Genomic DNA, 26,674 nt, shown 5'->3' on the forward strand with positions numbered 1-26,674 from the left:
AAAAAAAAGTCTAAACCAAAGTGTTGGTTAAAGCTGATTCTTTATGTTTCTGTTCTAGATTCTGGTGTCTGCCAGAAATCCTTCATGTTCTTTAGAATCTGCTCCCCCCTCCCCCCCTCTTGTCCCCTTGCATTCTCTGGGCTGTTTGTAGCTCAGAAATGATTAGGATAGGACCTCAGTAATTTAACAAAGAAAACACTATTCCCAATAGGTTCATATTCAAAGGTACCAGGGCCAGGAAATAAACATCCACAGGGAACCAAGTCAATCTGAATCAGTGATGGGCAAGCTCTGCCCCAAGGCTCTCCTGTGATGGGCCCAGACATTCAATGTCATCCCTCTTTCCTTGCCTCAGTGCCTCACTAGTGCTTATGGTAGAAATGCAAGGAACCACTGAGAATATGTGAGAGAGATGTGGACTCCTTGTCTGAGCTCATTCTTACTGAGTCACATCAAGTTGGGGTTGAGGCCTGGGAAGCTCCATCTTTGAAATGACACTGAGTGGAACATTCAGGAGAGGAAAACCTGAAAACAACTGCTTTAAACAAGAGAGGACAATCAAATCACTTAGAGTTGGCAGCGTCTGTCATCCACAGACAAGAGCAGTATTCCTTAGAAGGCACAGACAGGGCTTCTCCCAGGAGGGTAAGACCTAACATCATTCAGATTCATAAAACAGGCTTTGATGCAAGGGGAACATGGAGGTGAAAAGCCCCAGGAAGGACGTGGCAGAGCAAGAAGCCAGGACTGAAGCCTGAGTGTTAAACCTGCAATGACAGGTAAGTGTCTTGGGCTCATTTCCATTGGAAAGTAGGGAGATGCCAAAATAACGTAAAGGATAAAAATGTCCTATTTGAAAATTCTGTCATGGTTGGAATGAGAATCCATCCATCCACCCACATATCCACATAATTAATTCATTTATTCGAGAGTTTCTTTCTCTAATATGCACATGAGATACCTGGACCTAGACATGAATCTACAGAATGAATTAGGTTCCACAAATTTCCAAGCTGCTCCAAGAGGCTCTCAGGTCCTGGAAGAGGTCTGTTTCAAGTGACACAGACAGAATTCAGTACAACTGAGGATCTCTGATTCAGACACCCTCTCCACAAGGCCGAAAGTGAAGGAAGGTCTCACTTAGGCATCCTCCGGATTTTTTAGGTTGGGTTATTTTATTATTATTAGTGTGTGTGTGTGTGTGTGTGTGTGTACCATCAAATCAGATCTGACTGGTATAGGAGGAGATTGCCCTTCCTTCTCCAGCAGAGCATCTGGTGGATTTGAACTGCATACCTCTGGGATTTCAGTGCAGCTTCTTGAGTTTTGTTTTGTTTTTTTTTCAAGTCTCACACAAAGAACAGCCCTAGCTCTTCTAGAATAAGAAGGATCCAAAATATGAGATTCGAAGGTCACACAAAATAAACCTAGAACTGGCAAATAGATCATGGGACTGGGACAATGGGCAGGAGACAAGAGGCTCCATCCAGTCTCTTCCCCAGGTGAAGTACTGTGGGCTTGGTGCTCTGGCCTCTGAAGAGAACCTTAGGATGGTGTGATGGAATCATGGACTCCAGAAAAATCCATAAAGACAATATTGTGGCTGGTTTGATCTTGCTCTGGTGGCATAGTTGTTAGGGAGCCTTGCTGCCAATCCTAACATGAGCAGTTTGAATCCACCAGCTGCTTTGAAGGGAGGAAATAAGCAATTTCCTCCTGTGAGATTTACAGCTTCTGAAAACGCACTGAGAGGTCAGCTGTGAGTTTGTTCCAACTCAACTGCAATGTAAGAAAGAGAAGGGTCTTGACTCTTTGTTAGAACACAATTCTTCTTAAAAAACACAACCTTGACCATTTTTTCAACCAAGGACTTCCCCTCACAGAAGGGGGGAAAAATACCTCAGAATGACCAAAGGCTGTGTCTAAAGGTCTCAGTCCCTCAGCTTTTCCACAGATGCCTCTATAGGAGAGGCCCGTGTCAGGCACCATTCCCCACGCACATAATGAAAACTCCAGGTTTCTTGGTCTTCTTGTCCCCTCTCTACTCTTCCACAACTTTCCTCTGACATCAGGACAAAGGTCACATCTCTGAGTGGTCTCTTGAGGTCTGCTTGAAGTGGTCCCTCCCTTCTTATCCAGCCTCATCTCTTATCATCTCCTGAGCATTCCTGACACACTTCCTTCAAGCTGTCCTTGTTCTGGAAGCTTTCTCTGCCGCCGGGCAGCTACACAGATCACTTCAAACCCGCATGGAAGCTCTGTGTGCTGGCCCTCTTCTTTTTTAACTTCCAGTTGACAGTGCACATCCTGACGTTTATCGCCAGTTCTTCCAGCACACTTTCCTAGTGTCAGGATTCTGGTCAGGATCATGATAGTGAGTTCTCGTGGGACCCCAGGCCCCATCATGTCATACCACTGTGCTCTTCTTGGGCTCCCTGCACCAGGACCTTCCACAGTGTAGACCAGTTCAGGTCCAGGACCACCCCTCCCCATCCTCCCTGATAAATGGACCCTCCCTTCCTCCCCTAACCCAAATACTTGAGTCCCACAATGGAGATGGTGCAATGGAGATGGAGCAATGGTGTCTCTCTGGAGACTAGGGTGCATCTAATACAGGCTATCATTTGTTATGCATCAGAGAGTTGGACAATGACTAGGGAGGATAGAAGGAGAATTGATACCTTTGAGCTGTGGTGCTCGAAAAGTATATTTAGTGTATCATGGACTGCTAGGAGAACAAACAGATTCATCCTTGAGAGAGTTAAACCGTACAACTCCTTGGAGGCAAGGATTCTGAGGCTTCGTCTAACGTACTTTGGACATATTGTGAGGAGGGACTGGTCCTTGGAGAGGGACATCATGCTTGGGAGGGTGGAGGGACAGCACAGGAGGGGAAGACTCTCTATGAGGTGGATTGATTCAGTGACTGGGGTAATCGAGATGGGTTTATTGGAAACAGTGCGATTGGCACAGGACAGAGCAGAGGTTAGGGCTGTTGTACATAGAGTTGCTATGAGTCGCAGCGACTCGATGGCACATAACAACAACAACAACACAATGGAGATGAGAGAGAAGAAGTATCTCGCATCACCTTTGTCCTCCCTTCTTGTCCCTTCCAGGTCCAGGGCATGTCATCACCCTCTCCCACAGAAGCCTGGGCTGGGATACTTTCTACCCTGACACACTTCATTCCCTTTCCAGAAGGTCTCTGCTTTCATTTATGAGACACAATTTAGTTTTAGAAGATTCAGGGACCACCTTTTCCATTATTTCCTAGATCTTAAGCTATTTCTTTAAAGGGTAAGTCGTTGATTGCCGTCAAGTTGAGCACACTCATAGTAACCCTATGAACAAAAGGCCTGAAGCCTTTCTAAAGTTCATAGAGTTTCCAGAGGCAAGTTGTTTAGGAAGTGGATGCCACACTAGGTTAAATAATAACCTACAAGAACTGAGGCCTCTGAATTGTGGTACTAGAGAACAGTTTTGAATACCCCATGCATTGTGAAAAACCAAACTAGGCCTGTCTTGGACGATGCTCCTTAGAGGCAAGGATGGGGCAACTGTCTCATATGCATTGAGCACATTGTCCTTGGAAAGGATATCATGTTGGGAAAGGTCAGAAAAAGAGAGCCTAAGGAAGACCTTTAAGGAGGTAGACAGACAGTGACGGTGGCAATAGGTTTGAGAATATCAAAGACAGTGAGGGTGACCCAGGGTAGGGCAAAGTTTAGATCTGCTGTGTCCAGAGATGAGTTCGCCTTGATGGTGTCTAATGACAAACAAAACAATCATTAAATCATGTCTATACACTACTACTTCATTTTGAGAGAAAGCCTAAGAGGTTTGTTCACTGCGCGATTTCAAAGCAGTGGAGTGCCTGTATAGTACACGATCAGCGGTTGACCCAAAGGTTAGAAGTTTGAGTCCACCCAGAGGCACTTCAGAATAAAAGGTCAGGGGATCAACTCTGAGGTTGATCACTAGGGACCCAGTAGAGCACAGCTCTACTGAGACACCTGCAGAATCGGCTCGAAGCTAGCCGTGTGCTTACAAATCAAGCCTCACACTTTTGATTTTGTGATATTTGGACTCCTCCTCCATCATGCACAGAAAAACATAACAACATTTGTTTTAAAGAAGAAATGCATGCTCACAAAAGATGAAGGCAGTGTTGTCTAGACACTGCATTAGAGAGAGAGCCAGGCGTCTGCTGGCGTGAGAGAAGGCCAGAGTGTGGCCTCCTACAGCTGGTCCTGATGGTGTCCCTGGGCGCTGCTCCTCAGAAAAGCTCTTAGAGAGCTCTCCCTTCAGTTCTCGTGACATGCAGCATCTGCTGCATCTGGTCTTCTGCCTTCTTCCCTTTTCAAAATAATTTGTGGTTTGTCTGTTTCTACACAATACAGATTAGCTGGCAGTGGATGCATCATCACTCACATGCACGACATTTAAAAATAAAATCCCATCTGTAATCAAAGCTCACACGCTCCCCTTTGAGAAGAGGGGGAAAGGCTTGGGCAGCCAGTGTTGCCTCTGCAATCCCACTTGGGTCTTCACATGATGCACACAGCAGAAAAAGGTGAAATGGTCTCAACAGCAGGACCCCAGCAACTTGGCAAGGTGCATGACACCCTAAGTCTTCACCTCCCCAAATCTGCCTCCTCCCTCTCAAAAGCAGAGGGAAGAAAACAGTCCTGAGCTTCAGGTACCCCCAACCTTCTCTCACCTCCCAAGATAGGAAAGGATGTACTTTCTGATCACACACTGTCCCCATGGTCCACTGAAACTCTCAAACCCTCAGACCAACTGAAACTCTGAAAGGAACTTCCTCAAATGAACCATGTCCGATCCCAGACACAAGGCTACTGGGGACGGGGGCCTGGGCAGGCCTCTCACCTTAAAGGCCTCAGATTTACTCAGCCTGGAGTGACTCAAGTTGGACAAGGCAGCTGAACCTATTGTTGGATCATTTCTACTCTGAGAGTTCACCCCTCTTTTTCAGTGAAGTGAAATTCTCTCTGAGGAAACCAAATCCTGTTTGGCTCTGGCCAGTCCAACCTCTGTGTTTCTGCTGACAGAGCTAGACTCCTCAGTCTGGGGGGACAGCAGCATGCCCTCACTCTCACTGCCCCTCAGTCCAGTTCATTCTGACTTACAGCTGACCCTCCAGGGGTATTGGAGGTAAGAGGCTGTGCTACAATCCCAAAGGGACACAGTTTCAATCTACCAGCTGCTCCATGGGACAAAGATGGGCAATCTCCTCCTATATGATTAAACTGCCTCTGAAAACTTGCTGGAGAGTCAGCTGTGGGTCCGTCCCAACTCAACAGCACACAACAACAAATTACATGGGAGAAGACAACCTATCTTTCTCCCTCAGAGCAGCTAGTGGATTTGAACCACCAATGCAGCCTTTGGATTAGCAGGACAACTCTCGAAGGATGACAACACCACATCTCCCTGGTAATGGCTTTAAGCAGCTCACAATGACAGCATCACTCACTGCTCCAGCAGCCAGTACAGAGACTAGGGCCTCCAACCCCCAACACTCTTCTGGACCTCTCTCTTTCAAGTTCTTCTTCCATCTCCCAGAGGTGGAAGACAACCCTTTCACCCTCACCTTTACAGCGTGGCAGGGAAGTTCTCTCTCACAACACAGTAAAGGCCACACTATCAGCCTTGGGTTCTAACCAAAACCCACCCGGCTGTCCCACTAACTCACTCATGCTGGCCATGCACATGCTAAACTTCAGGACTGGTAATCAGGGTGCACTAAGACAGGCCTGGTGACCATTGTCCTAAAGGTCACACCTTGGAAGTCCTGTGGGGTAGTTCTCTACATACATGGGGTCACCATAAGTCAGAATCAAGACTCTTGATGTATTCCACATCCCACTGTCCAAGACAATGGGAGATGGAATAAACCAAGAGTTCTCAGGAGACCTCATCTGTTTCCTTGACAGAAACAATGGAGGCTACACAAGCAATGCCAGCAGGGCCTGTTGCTCCCAGATGCTGTCTGCACTTACACCACATAGTCCCAAATGAGGAAACTCAAAGTTCCTGAGCAAAAGCAAATGTAGAAATCATTTCAAGTTCAAAAGCCTCTTAAGCAATTTTCTGGGGAAGAGGTCACTGACCGATAGTGACTTCAGGGAAGGTGGCTGGAGACAGACCAAAATGAGGAAGTTAGCGATTCTGGGTAGACACACAAGGCACGCCCTGGAGCAGCCCAGGCTGAAGGGACACAACCCCAGAAGTCAGAGACCAAGACTCTTGACAGGAGGCTTCTCCTCTTTAAAAATAACAGGACAGCCAAGCTACAGGATTATCCCAGGCTTCCCTCTTCAAAGAGCTATTACAACCAAACACAGCCTAGTTCTATTTTTGTATGCTAGGCTTCCATTCGGTATCAGAGCCTCAGTGGATGAAAATAAACCCAATAGAAAACAGGACGTTGGTGGCAGTCACCAGCTGTCCCCTCTGTAGCCCAAGAAGGTGGACAGTGCTCCCAGCTCCAACAGCCACCCCTTCCCGGGGGAGGCTGACACTGAGGAGTGAATGTGCAGCACGAGATGTCAGATAGGGGTCTTCTTGGTTCGGATTACACTGCTTTTTGTCTGATTACATCACAGGAAAAACTTGCAGTCCAAACTACAAATGCTGAGCTCAAACTAACACCTGCTGAGCACTGTGCAAAAAGACTTTTACAGCCACTGTCTCCTCACAACGTCATAAAAATGCTATTATTTGTATTTTACAAGTGGGGAACTGAAGCATAGGGCAATTGACTGATTTGCCTAACAGGTCAGGCACAGGATACCAGTCAAGTGTAATCTGCAGATCCTCTGGTGATTGCCACCCCCCTCTCCCAATCTCTGTGTTTGTGTAGTATATATAAAACAAAACATTTGGAGTGTTTGTGTCTGTTGGAGCTCTGGTGGCTTAATAGGTACGCAGTTGCACTGTCAACCCAAATGCATGTGGTTCGAGTCCTCTGGCTGCTTATTAGAACAAAGATGGGCAATCTCCTCCCTTGAGATTTACAGCCTCTGAAAACTTGCTGGAGGGTTACCTATGAGTCAATTCCAACCCTGATGGCACACAACAATAACAACATATATGTCTTTTAATTCCAGCTGGTTTATATTTTCAAGGTTCTAAACTGTTGTTTACAGGGTCCATATAACAACTAAAAGGGAGGACATAGTGAGGCATCTCTGTTGTTAGGTGCTGTCAAGTCAACTACAATTCAAAACGGCCCTACGATCAACAGATCTGGACCTTGCGCTCTCCTACACCCTCCTCACCTGTCAGATATGCCCGAGCCCTCTGCTATTCTCTGTACCAATCCATCTCCTGGAGGGGTTTCCTCTCTTTTTCTGACCCTCCACCTTTCCCAGTAGGATGCCCTTTTCCCAGGACTGGCTCCCCCTGACAACAGGCCCAAAGTATATGAGACCTAGTCTCACCATCCTCGCCTCCAAGGAGCACCTGGTTTGCACTTGCTCCAAGACAGACTTCTTTGTTCTTTCAGCAGTCCATGGGACAGTCAGTATTCCAACATGGAACTGAGTGGTCAGAAGAAAAGATAATGCAATTTTTTTCTGGGAGTCACACTTAGAATGTGAAGCAGGTTCTCCTTTAATATGCCTTCAGAATCAGAAGAGCTGGCCTGTCCCCAAACCCTTTCTCCATTAGCCACCTGTATCCTTCATGTGATTCCTGGGGAAATGGTAGATGCTGACAAAGAGGAGAAGAAAAGAGGAAGGTGGGAGAAAGGCCTGTGTGCTGGTCCCCAGGTAGAGGAGGTGCTGCAGGTAAGCTAGGATCTTTGGCTGCAAGTTTTCTACAAATGCCAGAAAAGAACTACTCCATACCAAAAAGAAAGAAAAAAAGGCTCTAGGAATGGGGAAAAATGAAGGCAAATGTACTACAAATATCCATGTATGAGTATCAGCCACTTAGACTCATTCCAGGAATCTTGATGGCACAATGGGTAAAGCACTCTTCATCTAACCAAAAGGTCAGGGGTTCAAGTGCAGGACAAAGATGTGGCAGTTTGCTTCCTTAAATATTTGCAGTCTCAGAAACCCTATGAGCCAGCTCTCCTCTATCCTGCGGAGTTGGGAGCAACCAGACAGCAGCTGGTTTGGCTTTTTAAAATTTGGTTTTTTCTTATTTTGGTGTCACAGTCCCATTCATCAATATGTAAAGGAACAATCTGATATGTTCCCTATTTTTTATGCCAAGGAAAGGGCTTTTTGTGGTGCTTAAAAGAAATCTGATATACAGTATATAATCCCTACAAGGCTAAATGACATGCCCAACATGCACACTGCCATCAACACAAAGGTCACAAAGATAAGAAGCAGGCTGCTTAGGAATGGCGAGTAGAGGCAGAGCCACGGTCAGTTTACCTTAAAGGAGCCATACCCAACTAGTGCCAGTGGCTGATATCTTATCAGTGGTCTTCATTAGCTGGGAAGGGCAGTGTCCTACTTCTCTTGTTGTTTTTAGGGGCCATCAAGTCAAATATGACCCATAGTGACCCTATGAAGCATAGATCTGAGCTCTGTCCTGTCCTGTGCCATCCTCATCATCTCTGACACATTTGAGTCCATTGCTGCAGTCACTGTGTCTATCAATCTTACTGAGGGTCTCCCTTTCTTTTGCTGACCCTTCACCTTTCCAAGCATGACGAGCCCTTCCAAGGACCAGTCTGTCCTAGAAACATGCCCAACGCATCAGACATGAAGCTCCACCATCTCTGCCTCCAAGGAGCACTCTGGCTGCTCTTTTCCCCAGACATTATCTGTTTGTTCATTTGGCAGCAAGATGTGGGCTATTCTCCAACTCTTCTCCAATACCATGATTCAGAGGCATCAATTCTTTTATCATTTTTATTCATTGTCTAGCTCTCAGAGGCATAGCAAGTGACTAAAAAGACCATGGCTTGAATCAGACACACTTTTAGCCTCCAGAATGACAGCACTGCTCAGTAGACTTACACAATGCAATATGTCTCCCGACTGTCTGATTGCCAGTACCAAGGGTACTGACTGTTGATCTAAGCAAGATGAAGTCATGGACAATTTCAATCCTTTCTCTATTTATCATGATGTTGTCTATCGGGCTAGTGGTGAGGATATTTGCCTTCTTGATGGTAAGCTGTAATCCATATTGAAAGTTGTAGCCCTTGATCTTCCGCAGCAAGCATTTCAAGTCCTCTTCAATTTCAGCAAACAAGGTTGCATCATCTGCATAACACAGGTTGTTGATGGGTCTTCCTCCACTCTGTCCTCCTTAGGAGTTACAAGAGGGATCAAGGAAATGGCATGCTCACCATTTACTGTTAAACCATGGAGGGCACACAGATGCATGCTGCTAGTTTAATCAATAAAACAGAAAGCTGTCCAAAAGCATTACTCAAATTATAGTAACTCCTTCAGTAGCTATTCTCTCAGGCACCAAAAAGTCAGTCCTCCTACTTCCAGTCTATTCTCAAGAAAAACTCAGCCACTTGCATCAAGAGACATATAAAAAGGGGGGAGGGAAAAAGACATGTAAGAAGGCTTACAGACGGGTGTTTGAAATAACAAGACACAAAAAAAGCAAATTCCCATCAGATGAATAGATCATTAAACAGTGAAACATGTGTACAGTGATATACTATAGTAGTGAAATGGAATAAATTATGGCAATCACAGCACCATGGATGAAAGTCAGGTAAGCTTCAGAGGAATACAAGGCATGTTAGGGCATTTATATAAAGCTCAACAACACACCTGCTTAGTGATATAAACATAGGCAGTAAAACTCAAGAAAAGCAAGAGAAGAAGGAATACAAACTTCCAGAAAGTAAGTCTCTCTCTCTTAATGCTGCTGAGTAAGAGTCAACATGTAACTGAACATCCACGGGTTCTGAGGTGCTAAGTCACATGGGAGGAGACTGTCCATTTTTCTCCCTTGCAGTTGCTGTCAGAGAGGCACAACCTCAAAAACAATGTTGTTCTTCTTCTCAAGTTGGATGGCAGGCAAGTGGATTATTTATTGTATTGTTAATTCTGAAATATGAGTTTTTATACTAATTAATTTACTAAACATTCTTTTTCAAAAGCAAAGATTGTAACTAATCTGCTACCTGGTTATAAAAAAGAACATAAGGATTCTGTCAAGGATCAAATATTCAGAGGAAAAAAATAAACTGACACATCTAGTTCCAGAACTTTCTTTTGCCTTCATTTAGTCACAGGTCCGAGACTTTCAGCCTACTTCTGAATCTTGGCTTTTCAGTTATCCCTTCAATAAAAAATGTTTTCTGTTAAAAACTATCAATAGTCTTATTGTTATTGGGCACTGCGAGCCATAGCTGATCCTCCAGTGGGTTTTCAGAGGCAGTAAATTACACTGGAGGAGACTGCCCATCTTACTCCAATGGAGGGGCCAGTAGACTCACACTGTGTACCTTTGAGTTGGCAGCGTAGTTCCTTACCTTTAATCCTCCAGAGTGCCCTGTTTTTACCTATTAGTTTTTTTAATTTTAATTTTTAAATCACATCTTGCACAAAAGTGATCAAAACAACCATTTTTTAGCAAGAGTCAGCATATTACAGCCTACAGGCCCACCACCTGATTCTGTACAGCCCACAAATAGTTTTTATATTTTTAAGTGTTGAAAAGGTATCAAAAGAAGACTACTTTAAAATAAGAGAAAATTATATAAAAGTCAAACATAAGTGCTAATAATGGAACCAATTACTATCGGGACCAATTACTACTAGAGCCCACACTGAAGCAATTACATATTGGCTAAATATTGTCTATGGCACATAACAACAAAAGGGCTGATTCAAATTTTTAAAGTAAACTAGTATTTTAAAAAAGGAGGGGGGCTGATTAGTTGCAATAGGCACTAAAAGATCTACAAAGCCTAAAATATTTACCACTTGACCCTCTGCAGAAAATAATCTGCCAATCCTTATATCAGAGAAAATGGACTTCTAGTGACATAACACCTTAGATATTAAGCTACTGACTAGAAGGTAAGCAGTTCAAACCCAGTAGCCACCACGAAAGAAAAATGAGGCAGTTTGTTCTCACAGCCTTCAAAATCTGACGAAGGACTGCTACATGTTTGAATCAACTCAACAGTTATGGTTAGTCATAACACATTTAAGGAAAAGCAAAAATAGTCAGGCCAAGGCCAGAACCAAGAACTTAAAATCTCCTTCCTGCCTTAAACTGAGCCTGATTCCACAAAGAATTTGTGGCTGCTTGTGGAAATATATAATAGAATACAGGGCCAAGAATAACACAAGTACAACAGAAAGACGAGCCAGAGAAAACTATCTTCAAGGACCCACAGTCTATGTGAACAATTAATGCTGGTACACAAAACTGCATTTTTTTTTTCAATTTTTTAGTTTTTTTCTTAATTTTAATGAAAGTTTACAGAGACTTAGGGTTTCCAATCACTTATTGTTGCACTTTTCTCCCTGCCCACTCCCCCCCCCCCCCAAATTAACTCTGGTCAAAACAGAAAGGTACCTAGCAGGGAACAAAATTCACAAAGTCCCAGGGGAAACAAGCCAAAACAAAAGTTCCTCAGGAGTAACTCCAGGCTCTAGGGCACCCCACAACAGAATCCAAGCTTGTAATTCTGAGAAATCCTGGGAAAGCAATTCTGTGGAGCCTGGTAGCTCCAACGTGGAGGGTCTATCAGGCTGGCCTAGCAGACAGATGTGGCCATGCTCAGGAACAGGAGTTTGGGCATACTGGGCCAGCACTATCTACCCCTAGGAAAAAAACGAACTTGAGGGCAAACCAAGTATAAAACCTATGTCAAGCAGGCAGGGTTCTGGACCCTGTGCCAAACAGGATAATAAGTATGAGCCATCTGCACATCTGAAGAGACTCAGAACAGCCACCGCCAGCTGTCTGATTTGCTGAGTGAACACTTATGACAAATTAGCGTGTGGGCTGGCTCAAAATTGAGGATTCAGCAATGGGGATTAACAGCCTCTCTGGGCACTTCTGTCTGAGGCCTGCCTGACCCCTGACCATCTAGAAACCCAGGCTCACTGGGGCTGGCCTTGCTACCTGACACCACAGCTTCTGGGTTGTCTTGGCCCCCAGTATTCACAGAGGCAGGAAGAGGGGTCAAATGTCATCGTGATATAACCAGTCAAGTGTAACCAGATGTTGGTGCCCATAGGGCACCTACAGATATAAATCCAAGCCAAGTAAGCAGCATTTCTCAGAGTGTAAAGGTTTAAGACGCTGTATTTAAGGGTACTGCTTCAATCTCCTGCACCAGTATTTAGGTCTTAAGATCCACCCACTGAAGGAAGATAACTTCTTAATCAGAAAACATTGACTCAGTTTTAGTAAAAGTAAAGACTGAGCTCCAAGTCTGGGATAAGGAGTTTCAATTCTGGCTTATCTCTTTTCCAAAGAGTCTAGAACCTTTTTATTGAAGACTCAGAAAGTGGGAAGCCCATGTGTTAACTGGTGTAGAGCAAAAAGCTCGTTGAGATCAAGTGTGGGTCTAATTACAGTATCAACTCACTTAGGAAATTTTTTTTCACTTAGAAAATTTTAAAGATTACATTATAGGTGTGTGGGAGTTTTTAAAATATAACTATTGTAAGGTGATGTGATTGTTAGCTTATGTGTCACCATGGATAGGGTCTGGTGCCCAGGTGTTCAAACTAGACTAGACATTGCTGTGATGACATTCTGCAGATGTGATTAACATTTAGAATTAGTTAACTCTAAATAAAGGATTGTTGGCAAACAGATGCAGCCCTGGATGTGCTCACTAGGTTGTGTCAAGAAATCTGGAGGACAACTACCTGGTCAACTGACTGGAAGAGATTCATATTTATTCCCATTCCAAAAAAAAAAAAAATGGTAATCCAACAGAGTGTGGAAATTATTGAGCAGTATCACTGTTTTTGGTTGGTTTTTGTTTGTTTGTTTTGGTTTTTGGGTTTTTTTGGTGTCAAATGCAAGAATAGTTACCCATGGTTGACATTGTTTGGTGGAGCTCCCAATTAAAACAAGCTTAGAAGCAGGAGTGGCATCCACTTCCGAAACAGCTTGCCTCCAGAAACCCTATGAACCTGGAGAAGGGATGAAAGTTATACAAGTGTCCAGGTCTTTCGTTCATAGGGTCACTATGAGTCGCCTACAACTTGACGGCACTTACCAACAACATCACTGATAGCACATAAAATCAGCCTCCACAACTGCATTAGCTGATTTCTTAAACAGTCTCTTTTTATTTTTATGCAGGTGCATATATGTATGTATCTCCCCTACTGGTTCTGTTTCCCTGGAAAGCCCTAACTGATTCAGACAATATACTCACTGGGTTCCAAAAGAATAAAGTTATAAAGAGATATGCTAAGCAATCTGGCTCCCACTTGGTCTCTCCTACCCTATGCACCCCCACCATCCATTACCATTTTATTCATTCTTTAGCATCCATCTAGTGTCTGTGATGTGCTTACAAGTGAACACAAAATAAGTCTTATTTTTCCTCATCCATTATTACACAAAATACACACACAGAGAGAGTTATAACTTGCTCTTCTCACTTAGCTACACAGAATGAACATCCTGCTGTATGGTTCTCTTATTCTTTCATGACAGCTGCAGAATCTTACTGCATGTGAATGAAACATAATTTATTACAGGGGACCCCTAAGCCAGTTTTTGCTATTTCAAATAATGCTGCATTCTGCAATGTGCAAGTTTAGTTGTAATATCAATCCTCAGAAGCATAGCTGATTTTTATTTCCCCCCCACGCTACTATTTTATAAATCACTTTTACTACTGTCAATTGACTTGAGTCAAGCCCGAGACACAAAAGAGATGGGAACTGGGGCATCAAGAGCTTTTGGAATGCTTGTTTTGTTTGCAATGAGAGGAATTGCAAGATACTTAGGCAAGACTCTATGGACTTCTTACACTTTCTCCTCCTCCTTCTAAGCACTGACAAATAGTGTTGAAGGGCTGAACTTAGGGGATATGAAAATAAATATGGTTAACAATTACATGAAGAAGAAACCCAAGAGTTTCATTAACCCACTGGTCCGTGAAGCTGAGGGCTCAGGGCACCAAGAGAAAATCCACACATTTCCTAATACCGTTGCCATAGTTTTTCATCCCCTATAACCATATATTTGTGTATTTGGAACTAAAGTACTGAAAGTGTGAAATAAATGATTTTCAAGCATTTGAGTCTCAACTGAGGGCAGGGTGGAGCACTGAGGGAGTAAGAACATGAGGGGTCCTCAGGATTCAGGGCAAATTTAATGCACTCTCTACCTGGCCATTCCCAACTTGCAAATCAACCCAAAAATGTTTCTGCTTCTATGTGCCAAGTAGGTCAATCTGGTGGCACAGTCCATGGGGAGTTGCACTCTAACCTAAAGGCCACACCTCTCTGGCAGTTCTAATCCATCAGTCACTTCATCTGAGAAAGATGGGCAATTTCCTCTCATGTGACTGATTGCTTTGGAAACCCAATGGAGGCTCAGCTTCATGCCTGATAGGTTCCAACTCAATTGCAATTGTTTTGAGGCTGAGTGATCCAGGTGTGCTAGATGTTAAAGAGGGCAAAGATATGATCACCCATCTTGAGAAGTCTACAAATTGATCCTGGTTTGGGCAATTAAATTCCACAGCCCAATGTGTCCTGCATCAGAGCTGCATGACCAAAAGAGTCCAAAGTATAAAAAGGAGCAGAGGCTCTGGAGGAGAAGTAAAAGCAGACAGGTGTGAAGGGATAGGGTGGGGTGGGGGCATCCCAGGATGGAAAGGGCGTGTGAGCATTGCACCCTTGGTTAGCTGTCCTCCAACACTGCCAGTTCTGGAGTTTCCAGGGAGCTTGTCACATGCCACTTTCTCAGGCCTCATCCTCAGAGATCTTGAGTGAGATCTATGGATCCCTGAAAGCTTGTTATTGCTTTTGTGCCAAGTCAGAACCAACCCATTAGCTGACCCTCTTACAGAGACTACAAATCACAAAGGAAGAGACTGTCCACGTTCTCCCGTGGAGCAGTTGGTGGATTTGAACCGTGTGCTGCTGGGATTGCAGTGCAGCTCCTTACCACTTAAGCCACCAGTGCTCCCTCCTGAAGGCTTAATGATTAAATAATCATCTACTAACCTACAGGCTAGCCATTCAAACTCTCTCCACAAGAGAAAGATGCAAGCGTGATTCTGTAAAAATATACAGCCTGGAAATCCTGCGAGGCAGTTCTATCTACTCTGTACTGATCTGGAAATTACTCAAGGGCAACAGGTTTGTTTTCTGTTTGTTTGAGTGGGTTCAGACGTTGGTCCCCAAAAAGCACTCCAAGTAATTCTATAGATTATGTAACCCTCACTTTACTAAACACTGCTGAAGTCAGTGAATGAACTTGTCTCCACAGTCACTCTGGAACCTTGGCAAAGTGAGAGGAAGAGGGAGACCACACCATTCAGGTACCTGACGATGGGGCGAGGGAGCTGGCTTATAGAGCAGGAGACAGAAAGAATGCAAGGGACAAAACCCACTGCCCCGGACACAAGAAGGAGCCCAAATGGTTCTCCCCTGAGAAAGTGAATTTACTTGGGATGGGAAGGATGAGCTGGAGTGGGTGAATTAGCTAGACACACACATGGGCTCCTGAACCACACTGCCAGGTGTTCTACAGAGCGTATAACCCACTCCCATCTCACACACACACACCCCCAGGGGTGCATCTGCAGCGTGTGCAATGAAGTTTCTCCAGCTTGCCTCCCTGGTCTAGGACAAGCCGTAAGTGTAGATGGCAACAGAAACAGCAGGAAAGAGAACAGTGGCCCTCATTTCTAGGACCTGTGGGGGGCTACGCTGTAATCAACCCCACTTTTGGACACTTATCTTCTACTATTTCCAGAAGGAGGAGGACTAGTGAGTAAGGTGTGAAGGAGAGAAGAAAGGGTATAGATGGTTCCTGCTTCCTTGGTTCTCCCATTCCAAGCTGGCCAAGTCAAGAGGGGTACAATTGAATGTGACGTCTGGAACTGACAAGACAATCAGGGAATCAGATAAGAGACAGTAACACCTACTGCACAGGAAGAGAATGATCACCTGGAACTTCCTCCAGGTATTGCACAATTGTCCTAAACACCCAATGTCCTGCCATATAATAACTCCTTTATTGCTGAGTTTCTTTCCCATGGAGCAAGCCTTCATAAAGGTTTTGTGACCAAACACAGGCTGGCGTTTTGGAGGTATTTTCCATGCTGCAGAGGAGTAGCTGTTCTTACCCTGCTACTCTGGGCCCAACTGGATTGCTGTGGTTATTACATGTCATCAAGTCATAACTGACCCTCCAGCAGATTTTCAGAGACAAAAAACTACACAGGAGTCTGCCCATCTTTCTCCCATGAAGCAGCTGGTGGATCGGAACCTCGTGCCTTTGGGTTGGCAATGCAACTCCTTACCCCCTAGAACATCCCCTGATGGGCCTTCCAACTGGATAGCTCTGGAGAAATCACCAGGGCCCTGGTGACATAGCACATAACATGCTGGGAAGCTGAGCTGAAAGTTGGTGGTTCAAATCCACCAACTGACCCTTGGGAAAAAAGATAGGCAGCCTCCTCCTATAAAAATTTACAGCCTTGGAAACTCAGCGGAGGGCAATCATATGAGTTGTAAATAACTCCACAGCAGTGGGTAAGCCCACGCCAAAACCAGCAGAGTAACATCTCCGGGGTGGGACTAGCCTGAGGATATCTTTAAAGCTTCTCAGGTGATTCCGAACCACAAAGAGAGTCAAGCAGCACTGTTAGGAAAGATTAAGAGCAAAGAACTCCAAGCTCCCAGCCACCTTCGTCCTGAAAATTTCTACTTGTGTGCACACTGTGTAAACACATTTCTATCTACATACATTGGAATTTCCATAAAGGGCTTTAAAAGTCTGTAGACCACAGCACACATGTTTCCATATTATCCTTTTCAGTACTGTCTTACTGGCTCGCTGAGCACCACTGGCAAAGCATTTCTGAGCACATGACTCAATATCCATAAATGTTACTGATAAATCACACAGAGGTAACAATGCACTGTTACACACATAATAAAAATGTTGAAAGGGTAAGATAAATGACATAAATAGAAGTTTGGGAACATCACCAGCCATCCCACCAGCCCAGGAGAGGTGGATGAGGGACAGGCTGCTTACTAGTGTAGGCGGTAAACCATTGAATCCCTCAGATTAGAACTGGAACATTGCTCCATTTAAATCTATTTAAAAAAGACACTTGTGGAAAAAAAACTTTAAAAAGGACTTGCATAACAAAAGTTGATATTTCATTTCATGCAAAGGGCATATTCCTAACTTGAGGACTTTAAACAGCTCCTAGGAGTTCAGATGGAAATAGGATCTTCTTCTCCTTGGAAAAACATTCTTCCTGCATGTGGCTGAGGCCAGGATCTCCTCTCCAGCTGAAGTAAAAACTCTGGCAAGCAGAACGGTATTTTTCTTTTGAACAAAGATCCAAGGAGAGAGTTCTGCAGCACAATTGCTAGGAGGTATGTTGTTATGTACCGTTGAGTCACAACCGAATCATAGCTAACCCTCTCGCAGGTGTTCAGAGGCTATAAATAACATAGGAGAATGCCTATATTCTTCTTGACGAACAGCTGGATTGGAACTGCATACCTTTGGGCTGGCAGTGCAACTCCTTACCACTGAGCCAACAGAGCTCAGGAGGCATAAACAATGCATTTGTTTTGTTTTGTTTTGTTTTGTTTTGTTTTGTTTTTCTATAATTATATTTTATTAATTTTCATAAACAATTACAGAGATTTTGGGCTTCCACTCATTCATTGTTGCACTATTCTCTCTACCCTCCTCCCAGTTTGTTCTTGTCCAAATGCCACAGTGCTTGTCAAAGCCAGTTCTGATTAATCTTCTTTGTCAGTGTATCCTTTGCCATTCCCTATCACTCCTCCCTGAGAGAGACTTCACCCTGAGTCATAAGGAAAAGGGGACGGCGTATTCTCTTAGCTACTTCCTGCTGAAAAGGGACGCTGTGGGTTTCAGGGTGAAGATCTTCTCTCACTACTCTAAAGGGCCCCTTTGGCAGTAGGAAACACATAGACTATTATGGAGATTGATTTTGGAATTCAGATGCACTCTTATTGATTGTGCTTGGCTGTACATGTACATATCCTTCAAGATGTATCATGGGGGTGTTGCAACCTACAAGACACAAATTTGACTAACAAGTTATAAGTACATGAGTCCAAAAATTATGGAAAAGTAAAAGAAAAGATTCTTTCATTGTTTTACAAACCCTCCCCCAGGTCCCCTCTACCATGCAGCCCTCACTCTAATCTCCTGTGATGACAGAAATACCTAGTTATATATCTCTTTTAAACAGTTTTCTCCCCCCTCTGTTTCAGTGCAGTATACATTATTGAACCCATCTTACTCAGTCTCTCCCCAACCCCAAGGACAGTCCCATTCTACAACAGTGGCATCATGTAATATTTGTCCTTTTGTGACTGGGATATTTCACTCAGCATAATGTTCTCCAGAGTCAACCATTTTGAATAATATTGCATGAGTTCCTTGTTTTTTAATGCAGCATAGTATTCCATTGTGCGAATATCAAGCTATTTCTGCTGGGCATTTAAAATAGGGAAGTAACCCCTCACCCGGTGTTGAGGGTCACCATCCACGGCGCTGTGGAACTTGTCCCAGGCTCTATGCAAAGGCTAATGTCAGTGCCAGCAGAAGCACATGCCCCTCGCCCCGGAGTGTGCGATAGGCACACGAGGAATTACAGTAACAGCAATCCCGGGAGAGATGCGTTGTTGTTGGGTGCCATTAGGCTGGCATTCATGGAGACCCCTCGTACAACAGAACAAAACACCCTAGAACTCTTGTGCTGTGCTCACAACTGTTACGCTTGTGCCAACTGTTGCAGACACTGGTGGGGGTGGGGATAGGGCAGAAATCAAAAAGACTAACATAGGTCCCCATTAGCCCTCTGCCACGTGGTTATCCCATGGCTGCTTCTCTGATGCAAGAAGCTCTGCCACTGGAACTTCCAAAACAGCAGGGTCACACAGGCCAAACAGAGTTCAGGGGACCATCCAGACTTAGGATGAAAGAGTTGACAACGGATTCTGAAAGCTCGCCAAGGAAAACCCTATGAGTTTTTACCTAATACATTGTTGTTCTATGCCAGAGTTGGAATCAATTCATAGCTGACCCTCCAGAGGGTTTTCAGAGGCTGTAAAATGCACAGGAAGGTACTGCTAATCTTTCTGCTGCAGAACTGCTGGTAGATTTGAACTGATTGCCGTTGGATTGGCAGTACAATTCCTTACCCACTAGGTCACCAGAGCTCCCTTTATCCAATATGATGATGTTGTTGTTATGTACGAATGAGTCAGAACTGAACCATATCTGATCCTCCAGAGGGTTTTCAAAGGGAAGAAACTGCCCATCTTTTTTCCTGTGAAGCAGCTTGTGGATTAGAACTGCATACCTTTCCATTGGCAGCACAATTCTTTACCACTATGGCACTGGAAAAGAAACCTCCTAGGTTGAAAGATTTTATTATTCACAGAAGGCCTCATGGGTATATAACAACAATAGGTTGGAAGATACTTAAAATACACAGAGGCCATAGCAGTGGACAGAGCATGAAGATGGCCTAGAACTCAGCAGTGCTTCGTTCTATATTTTGGTTTACCATGAGTCAAAGCTGACTCGACAGCAAACTAACCACATCATCACTCCAGGAGGGCTTCTTCATGACCTGCCAGAACGCTGGTGCTCAAAAGACCAGCAGGGCTTAGTGGGAGGAAAAGGAATGAAGACCTACTCAAGCAGCACTCCAAAGGTGAAAAGGGAGAATTCTACCTGGCAGGAGCACAAGAGCCGAGAGCTGGCTGGGGAGGTGGGAGATAAGGCAGGAGACGAAGACCAGGCCAAGGTGAGGGAGGTCTCCCTGTTAGGCTGGGAGTGTGGATTCCGTCAAAGGACTGTAGGAACATCTCAAAAGCTGCATTCTGATTGCAGCAGGAAGGCCCGGAGGCTCCTGCAACATGCCTGGGGTAAAGGCACATAGAAGGAAATAGTGCTAACTTGAGGAGAAGGAGAATGGTGCAATGGTAGTGGCAGTGGTGGCAGCAATAAAAAGCAGAAAGCAGGTACTACTACAAGTACTTCACACTGGTGAATTCAGCTCATCACCTCAGTACCTTCTAAGGTAGGTGCATTATCATGGCTTAGATGACTCGTTTTCATTCAGAAAGCAATAATGCGGCATCTGGGACAAGATATAAATGCTGCTAAGTCACCTAAGATGTCATCAAAAGCAGAGACACAGTAACTCCTTAATAAGTTTACTGAAGTACATTTCACACACCATAAACTTCATCAATTGCCAGTGCACAGTTTGATGAATTTTAATAACTATAGTTAGGCAGTCATTATCAAATTCAGTTTTGGAACATTTTAGTCATCCACTAAAATCTCCTTGTACCTGTGTGTGGCCTGTTCCTATTCCTACCCTCAGCCCCAGCTAACCACTCATGGTCGAGAAATATTTATGCAATAACATCTTAAGTACAAACTTACTTAATTATTTTGGAGTTATTATTTTTTTCCTTCCACTGAAGACATTCAAAGTAGCCAAGAGCTCCTGAGAAGAAGCAGGCAGCTTTATTTTTAGGTTGAACATACTTTACACCATATGCTTTTCCCCTCCCACCTCTTTTTCCTCCCTGACAATGATTTATTCTGCTGTTAGGCATTCTCAGTTTATTTGCAACTGCACTTATAATAGAGTCATGTATCAAGTTAGCATGATCTTGAGCCAAATATACCATCTATTTTTTCATGTTAAATGTTTCCCTGTATAAAAAAGGAACACTTTATTCTAATAAAGTCTCCCCAGAGAGCAGGGGGGGGGCGGATTCTGCTGCCCACCAAGTTTCTCCAATACAGAAAGGCAGGGAGTGGGAGTGGAGGCATCTGTAAGAATGGCAAACATCCATTCCAGTGAAATATAGAGGCATTATGTCCCCAAGAAAGTAATATGCAGTGACACGTGGTGGGGGAAGGATCTAAGCATCTACTTGGGGCTTGGAGATTGAAGCTGGTTTTGCTTCTCAGCCAACCTACCTCATGTGTAACCACCATCTATGTGTCAATGAAGGCCTGCACATGGCTAAGATGCTAACAAGGCTTCAGCAGAGCTTCCACAAACTTTTCTTCTAGGAAGAAAAGGCAATCTTTCTTTTCTCACAGATCACACACCCATTTAATTAACACAGCAAAACACAAAAAAGACAATACATGGAGTCCATTCTCACCCACTTGGTGACCTTCCCTTGTATTTCTGAGGCTGTAAGTCACTTACAGGAGGAGACTCATTGAGTGATGTTGCTGGTGGACTTGAACTGCTGACCTTTGAGCAATGTGATCCAGTACATGCTATGCCATCTCAAATTGCAAGCGACACATAGTTGACCAGTGACTTACAGCTGACCGTCTTGTGGGTTTTCTGAGAATGTAGATACATAAGAGAAGACTGCCCATTTTTGTCTCACAGAGCTGCTGGGGTGTTCAAAATGCCTGAAGTGGATGGTCTTTGAGTTCAACTGATGGACATGCCATCAGGGTTCCTTAAATAATGCACACACAGAGGACAGGCAGAAATGATGACAGTGTAGTCTAAAAGTCCGAGCATAGGTCTTGTGACCCATGTCACAGGTCTTGTGACATTTCCAGAAGTGAATGCAAGCCTCAGCACCCCTCATTTAATAGTCCAAAAATGTTACTTTTGATCCTACTTATATAATAACATTATAAACCAAGGCTAAGAATTCAGTGATTGAGTTTGACCTAGTAATTGGAAAATAAATAACTGAAACTGTGTCCTTGCTCTGGATCGGTCTGTGGCAGGGCCTGAGCAGAATTCATTGTAGCCAATCAGGGCTTGGCACACTGTGCTTGGGACAGGTGGAAACACAGACAAAGGCTGCACAGAGCCACCATAGAAAGCAGCAGGACAGGGTGGGTGCAGGTATGGAGAACCCAGATGGCCAGCGGCCCCTCATCATCCAAACAAGGGATACACAACCCTCCTGCACCCTGTCCTCAAACCCACTTCATGGCATCGATGCAAACAGGTGATTCACATAGGCAGCCTGAGTACAAGGGTGGAACCTGATGGCTGCAGCACACCAGTCTCTCCAGCCTGAGGGACTGGACTTTGGTTCAAGGTATATTTAATAGTACAGAATTAGATTTTGAGAAGCTCTTGTGGTGTAGTGCATTATGTGTTGAGCTACTAAGCAAAAGGTCAGTGGTTCAAATCCACCAGCCATTTGGTGGGAGAAAAATGAGTCATTTTCTTCAGGAAAGGGTAATCATTGCCTAGGGGAAGACACCTTTAAAGGGGGGACTCAAAAGCAGTGGATTTTTGCTGTGAAATTAGATCCTTAAAAGAAACTAACAAACAAACAAGAAAACACTACTCACCTCGGAAATGGTATCCCATCCCAAGCACTCCAGGGCATATGTTATTATTATGTGCCTTCGAGTCGCCTGCAACTCATAGCGACCCTATGTACAACAGCCCTAAACCTTGCTCTATCCTGTGCCAACCTCACTGTCTCTGACACACCTACCCCCATTACCCCAGTCACTGAATCAATTCACCTCATCGAGGGTCTTCTTCTATTGTCCCTCCACCCTCCCGAGCATGACGTCCCTCTCCAAGAACTTGTCCCTCCTTGCAACACGCAGGGCCTTTATCTCCTCAGTGGAACTTGCCTCTCTTCAACATTTCTAGATACAAAAATACCAAGAAACTGTTCCCTTTCATAACCACCCCTTCCCATCTGAAAGTTTGTAAATTCTCTGCATCTGAATCTCCTGAGCTCTGGGCAATTCTTTAATTTCTGCTCCACCTTCACAAACCAGAAGACTCACTTATGTTCCCTAAGAAGAGTTTCCTTATGTGTAAAATAGAGACACCAATTTCATCAAGATGGTGTGCACCATTCCATTAGTTAATGACTATAAAAGGCACAGCAACAACTCTTGGGAGAAAGTACCTGCTGTCAAGTCTCCTGTAACTCAAGGTGACATGATGTGCAGAAGAATGAAGTGCTGCCTGGTCCTGTATCAGCTTCATAATTCTTGGTATGTTTGTGCTCGTTGTTATGGCCATTGGATCAAATGAACCCACTGAGTCTTTCTCCTGTCTTCAATTGTCTTCCGCTTAGCCAAACATGATGCTAACATATAGCTCCTCCTTATGGCTCCAAAGTATGAGCATTAAAGTCAAGGACAAGATTCTGTGATCCACTGGGTTTTCATCGGCTGATTTTTGGACTGCCAGACCTTTTTTCTCCACTGAAACCCATCCACCATGGGTGATCCTGCTGGCATTTAAAATGCTGGTGGTGTAGCTTTTAGTATCACAGCAGCACACGCCACCATGACAGGACAAACAGACATAAAGGAGGTGGCAGCAAACACCCTTAGATGCCATCAAGCTGGTTCTCAAAGTGGCACCTCTGTACAGCAGAGCAAACGCTGTCCAGTCCTGATTCAGTACCACTATTATCACGTTTTAGTTCATTGCTCTTGTTGCTACATGCCCTAGAGACAGTTCTGGCTCATAACAAACAACCCAAGAGCAACAGAGCAGCACTGCTTGGTCCTGCACCATCCTCAGCACCGTGGCCATATCTGAGCCCACTATGGCAGCCAATGGGTCAGTCTATCCCATGGAGGGGCTTTCTTATCCGGCTGACTCTCCACCTACCAAGCATTATGTCCTTCTCGAGGGATGAGTCCCTCCCAATAGAGTGACCAGTGTACATGGGACACACCTCACTGTTCCTGCTTGTAGGTTGGTTGTTATTTCTTCCAAGAAAGATTCAGCTTTTGAGTGTTGCAGTAATGGTAGATATATTCAATATTTTTCACCAATACCATATACAAAGGCATCAATTTTTCTTCAGTTTTCCTTATTCATTACCTGCACGTAAGAGGATTGAAACTATCATGGCTCAGGTCAGGCACACTTTAGTGATTTTACTCTTGACTACCTTAAGGAGTTCATTTGCAGCAGGTTTTCCCAATGCACTAAATAATTTCCTGACTGCTACTTACACAGATGTTGACTACATAGTCAAGTAAAATGAAAATACTGGAAAGCACCCATATATTCTTCACTTACCCTAATATTGCTTACTGGTCAATTAGTAAGGATTTCTGTCTTCTCTATGTTGAGGTGTGATCTATACTGAAGTCTTATCACCTTTAGTAAATACTTCAATTGTCTTCACTTTTAGCAAGCAAGGTAGTGTCACCTGGGTACTACAGGTTGTTAATGAATCTTTCTCCTTTCCTGATGCCATACTCTTCTTCATACAGTACAGCTTCTCAGATTATTTGCTCAGTTGACAGACTAAGTAAGTATGAAATGATACAAACCCAACACAAATTCTTCTCAATTTTAAACCAGGCAATATCCTCTTACTCTGTTCAAATGACTATCTCTTGGTCTGTGTACATGTACTTCATGAGCACAATTAAGGGTTCTTGAGTTCATCTTTACAAGGCTAGTCATGATTTGTTATGATTCACACAGTTCAATGTCTTTACATAGTGAATAAAGCATAAGTAAACATCTTATGTTCTCTGCTTTCAGTCTAGGTTCATCTGACATCAGCGATGATATCTCTCATTTCTCATCCTCATTTCAAACGGCAATAAATGTTACTGAGTATCCATTCATTCTGTAAAGGCCTGAGTGCTACTTTGCTCAGACTATGCTATTTGTACAGATGCCCTGTTCTTAGGAAACCCTCAATCCAGGAGGAAATGCTGCAATTGCACATAATAATGAAGTGACTGTTACGGCATGAAATAAATGCCGATGGGGGGGGGGCAATAAGAGCACCAACAGGAGGGGCACTTATCAACACAGATGTAGGAAGTCAACCCTGAGCTGGCTTCATAGAGGTCGCTTTGCACCTCACCTTTGAGTACCAACTGTGAGGGAATGGGGCCATGAAATTAGTATCGAGGGTTTGGCAAGCTCATATGTCAGTATTACCAGTTTGCCAAGAGCACTCAGGGCACTTGGTGAAATGCACACTTTAATCTTGGGAGGTAAAAGCTCAGGTCATTGCAGTTGTGTCAGAAGAAAACCCAGGTGTAGCAAGTTTTTAAGAGTGAGGTAAAAGGGGAAGAATTCCCAGCCCCTGGGAGCTTGTCAACACCTACTGTGGCCTACCTAGAAAGCCAGACCTCTATGCCCTCCAGATGTTCTCCAGTCACTGTCATGCAGGTCTGGGAAACAGGTACACTGTGATCACGATCTAGCGAGGGCAAGCTTAGAGGAGCCACGTTCCTCACAAACATCCAAAAGCAAAACTTCTGGGCAATTTTTTTTAACCATCTCATCTGTAGGAGTAAGCACTTTTCCTTCTCTAAACTGAACAACATTTGGTTGAAATTGTGATCAGTTCTCTCTGTGGAAGAAGTCCAATCCATCACCTTCTTAAATGGATGGGTTGGAAGGAATTTTGTGTTGGAAGACGACACTAAGAAACATATGCCACCACAACAAGATAAAGGTAAACAGCCCAACTGCAAAATGGGCACAGGATATGAACAGACACTTCACCAAAGAAGATACTCAGATGGCGAACAAACACATGAAGAAATGTTCAAAATTCCTACCTCTAAGAGAGATGCAGATCAAAACAACTATGAGATATCATCTCACCCCTGTAAGAATAGCAAAATTCAACAGAGCAGCAAACAACAAATGCTGGCGAGGTTGTGGAAAAACTAGAACCCTTTTTCACTGTTGGTAGGAGTATAAAAGGTGCAACCACTATGGAAGGCAGTATGGCGCTTTCTCAAAAAGTTGGAAATAGAAATACCATTTGACCCAGCAATTCTACTACTGAGAATATACCCTAAAGAAACCATAACTGCCACCCAGATATATGCACACTCATATTTACTGCTGCATTGTTCCCAATAGCAAAAAGATGGAAATAATCCAAGTGCCCATCAACAAACAAATGGAAAGAGAAGCTGAACAAGAAACTGTAAAATATTATACAAAATTGGTGACCCTGGAGGATATTATGCTGAGTGAAATATCTCTGTCACAAAAAGACAAATACTGCATAATGCCACTGTTATAAAATAGGACCTCCATGGGGTCTGGGGGAAAGCTAAGAAAAGAGGGAATAAATAATGTATATTACATTGAAACAGATGAGGGAAAGAACTGTTTAAAAGGAATATATGAGTAGGTATTATTTACATGACAACAGTCCAGAATAAGAGTTGCATAGCAAAGTGGACTGGAGGTGGGATGGGGGGAGGAATTTGTGTAACAATCAAAGACTTTTTTTTCTTACAATATAATCAATCAATCAAATTATCACAGCTGTTTTAAGGATCACAAATATTCTATTTGTCATCAGGGGTCACAAGTGACCTTACAGTCTTGTATTTCAGTTTAAAAACCATCTTTTACTATCCAATGCTCTTTTTGTTTAAATGCATTCAAAAGCTTGAACTATAGAGGTACCTTTTACTTTTAAGCTGAATCTCTTGCACTAAGTAA

At 43.8% G+C, this 26,674-nt stretch overlaps 1 protein-coding gene across 1 annotated transcript in view; it reads right to left on the reverse strand.

The window, feature by feature from the left end:
• The window catches only part of EEPD1 (endonuclease/exonuclease/phosphatase family domain containing 1), a 183,550-nt gene that overhangs the window by 143,322 nt on the left and 13,554 nt on the right, over positions 1–26,674 (reverse strand). The window lies entirely within an intron of this gene.

The sequence above is a fragment of the Elephantulus edwardii genome, unplaced genomic scaffold, assembly GCF_000299155.1.
Source record: "Elephantulus edwardii isolate Elephantulus edwardi_28Jun2011 unplaced genomic scaffold, EleEdw1.0 scaffold00059, whole genome shotgun sequence".
NCBI classification, from domain to species: Eukaryota; Metazoa; Chordata; class Mammalia; order Macroscelidea; family Macroscelididae; genus Elephantulus; species Elephantulus edwardii.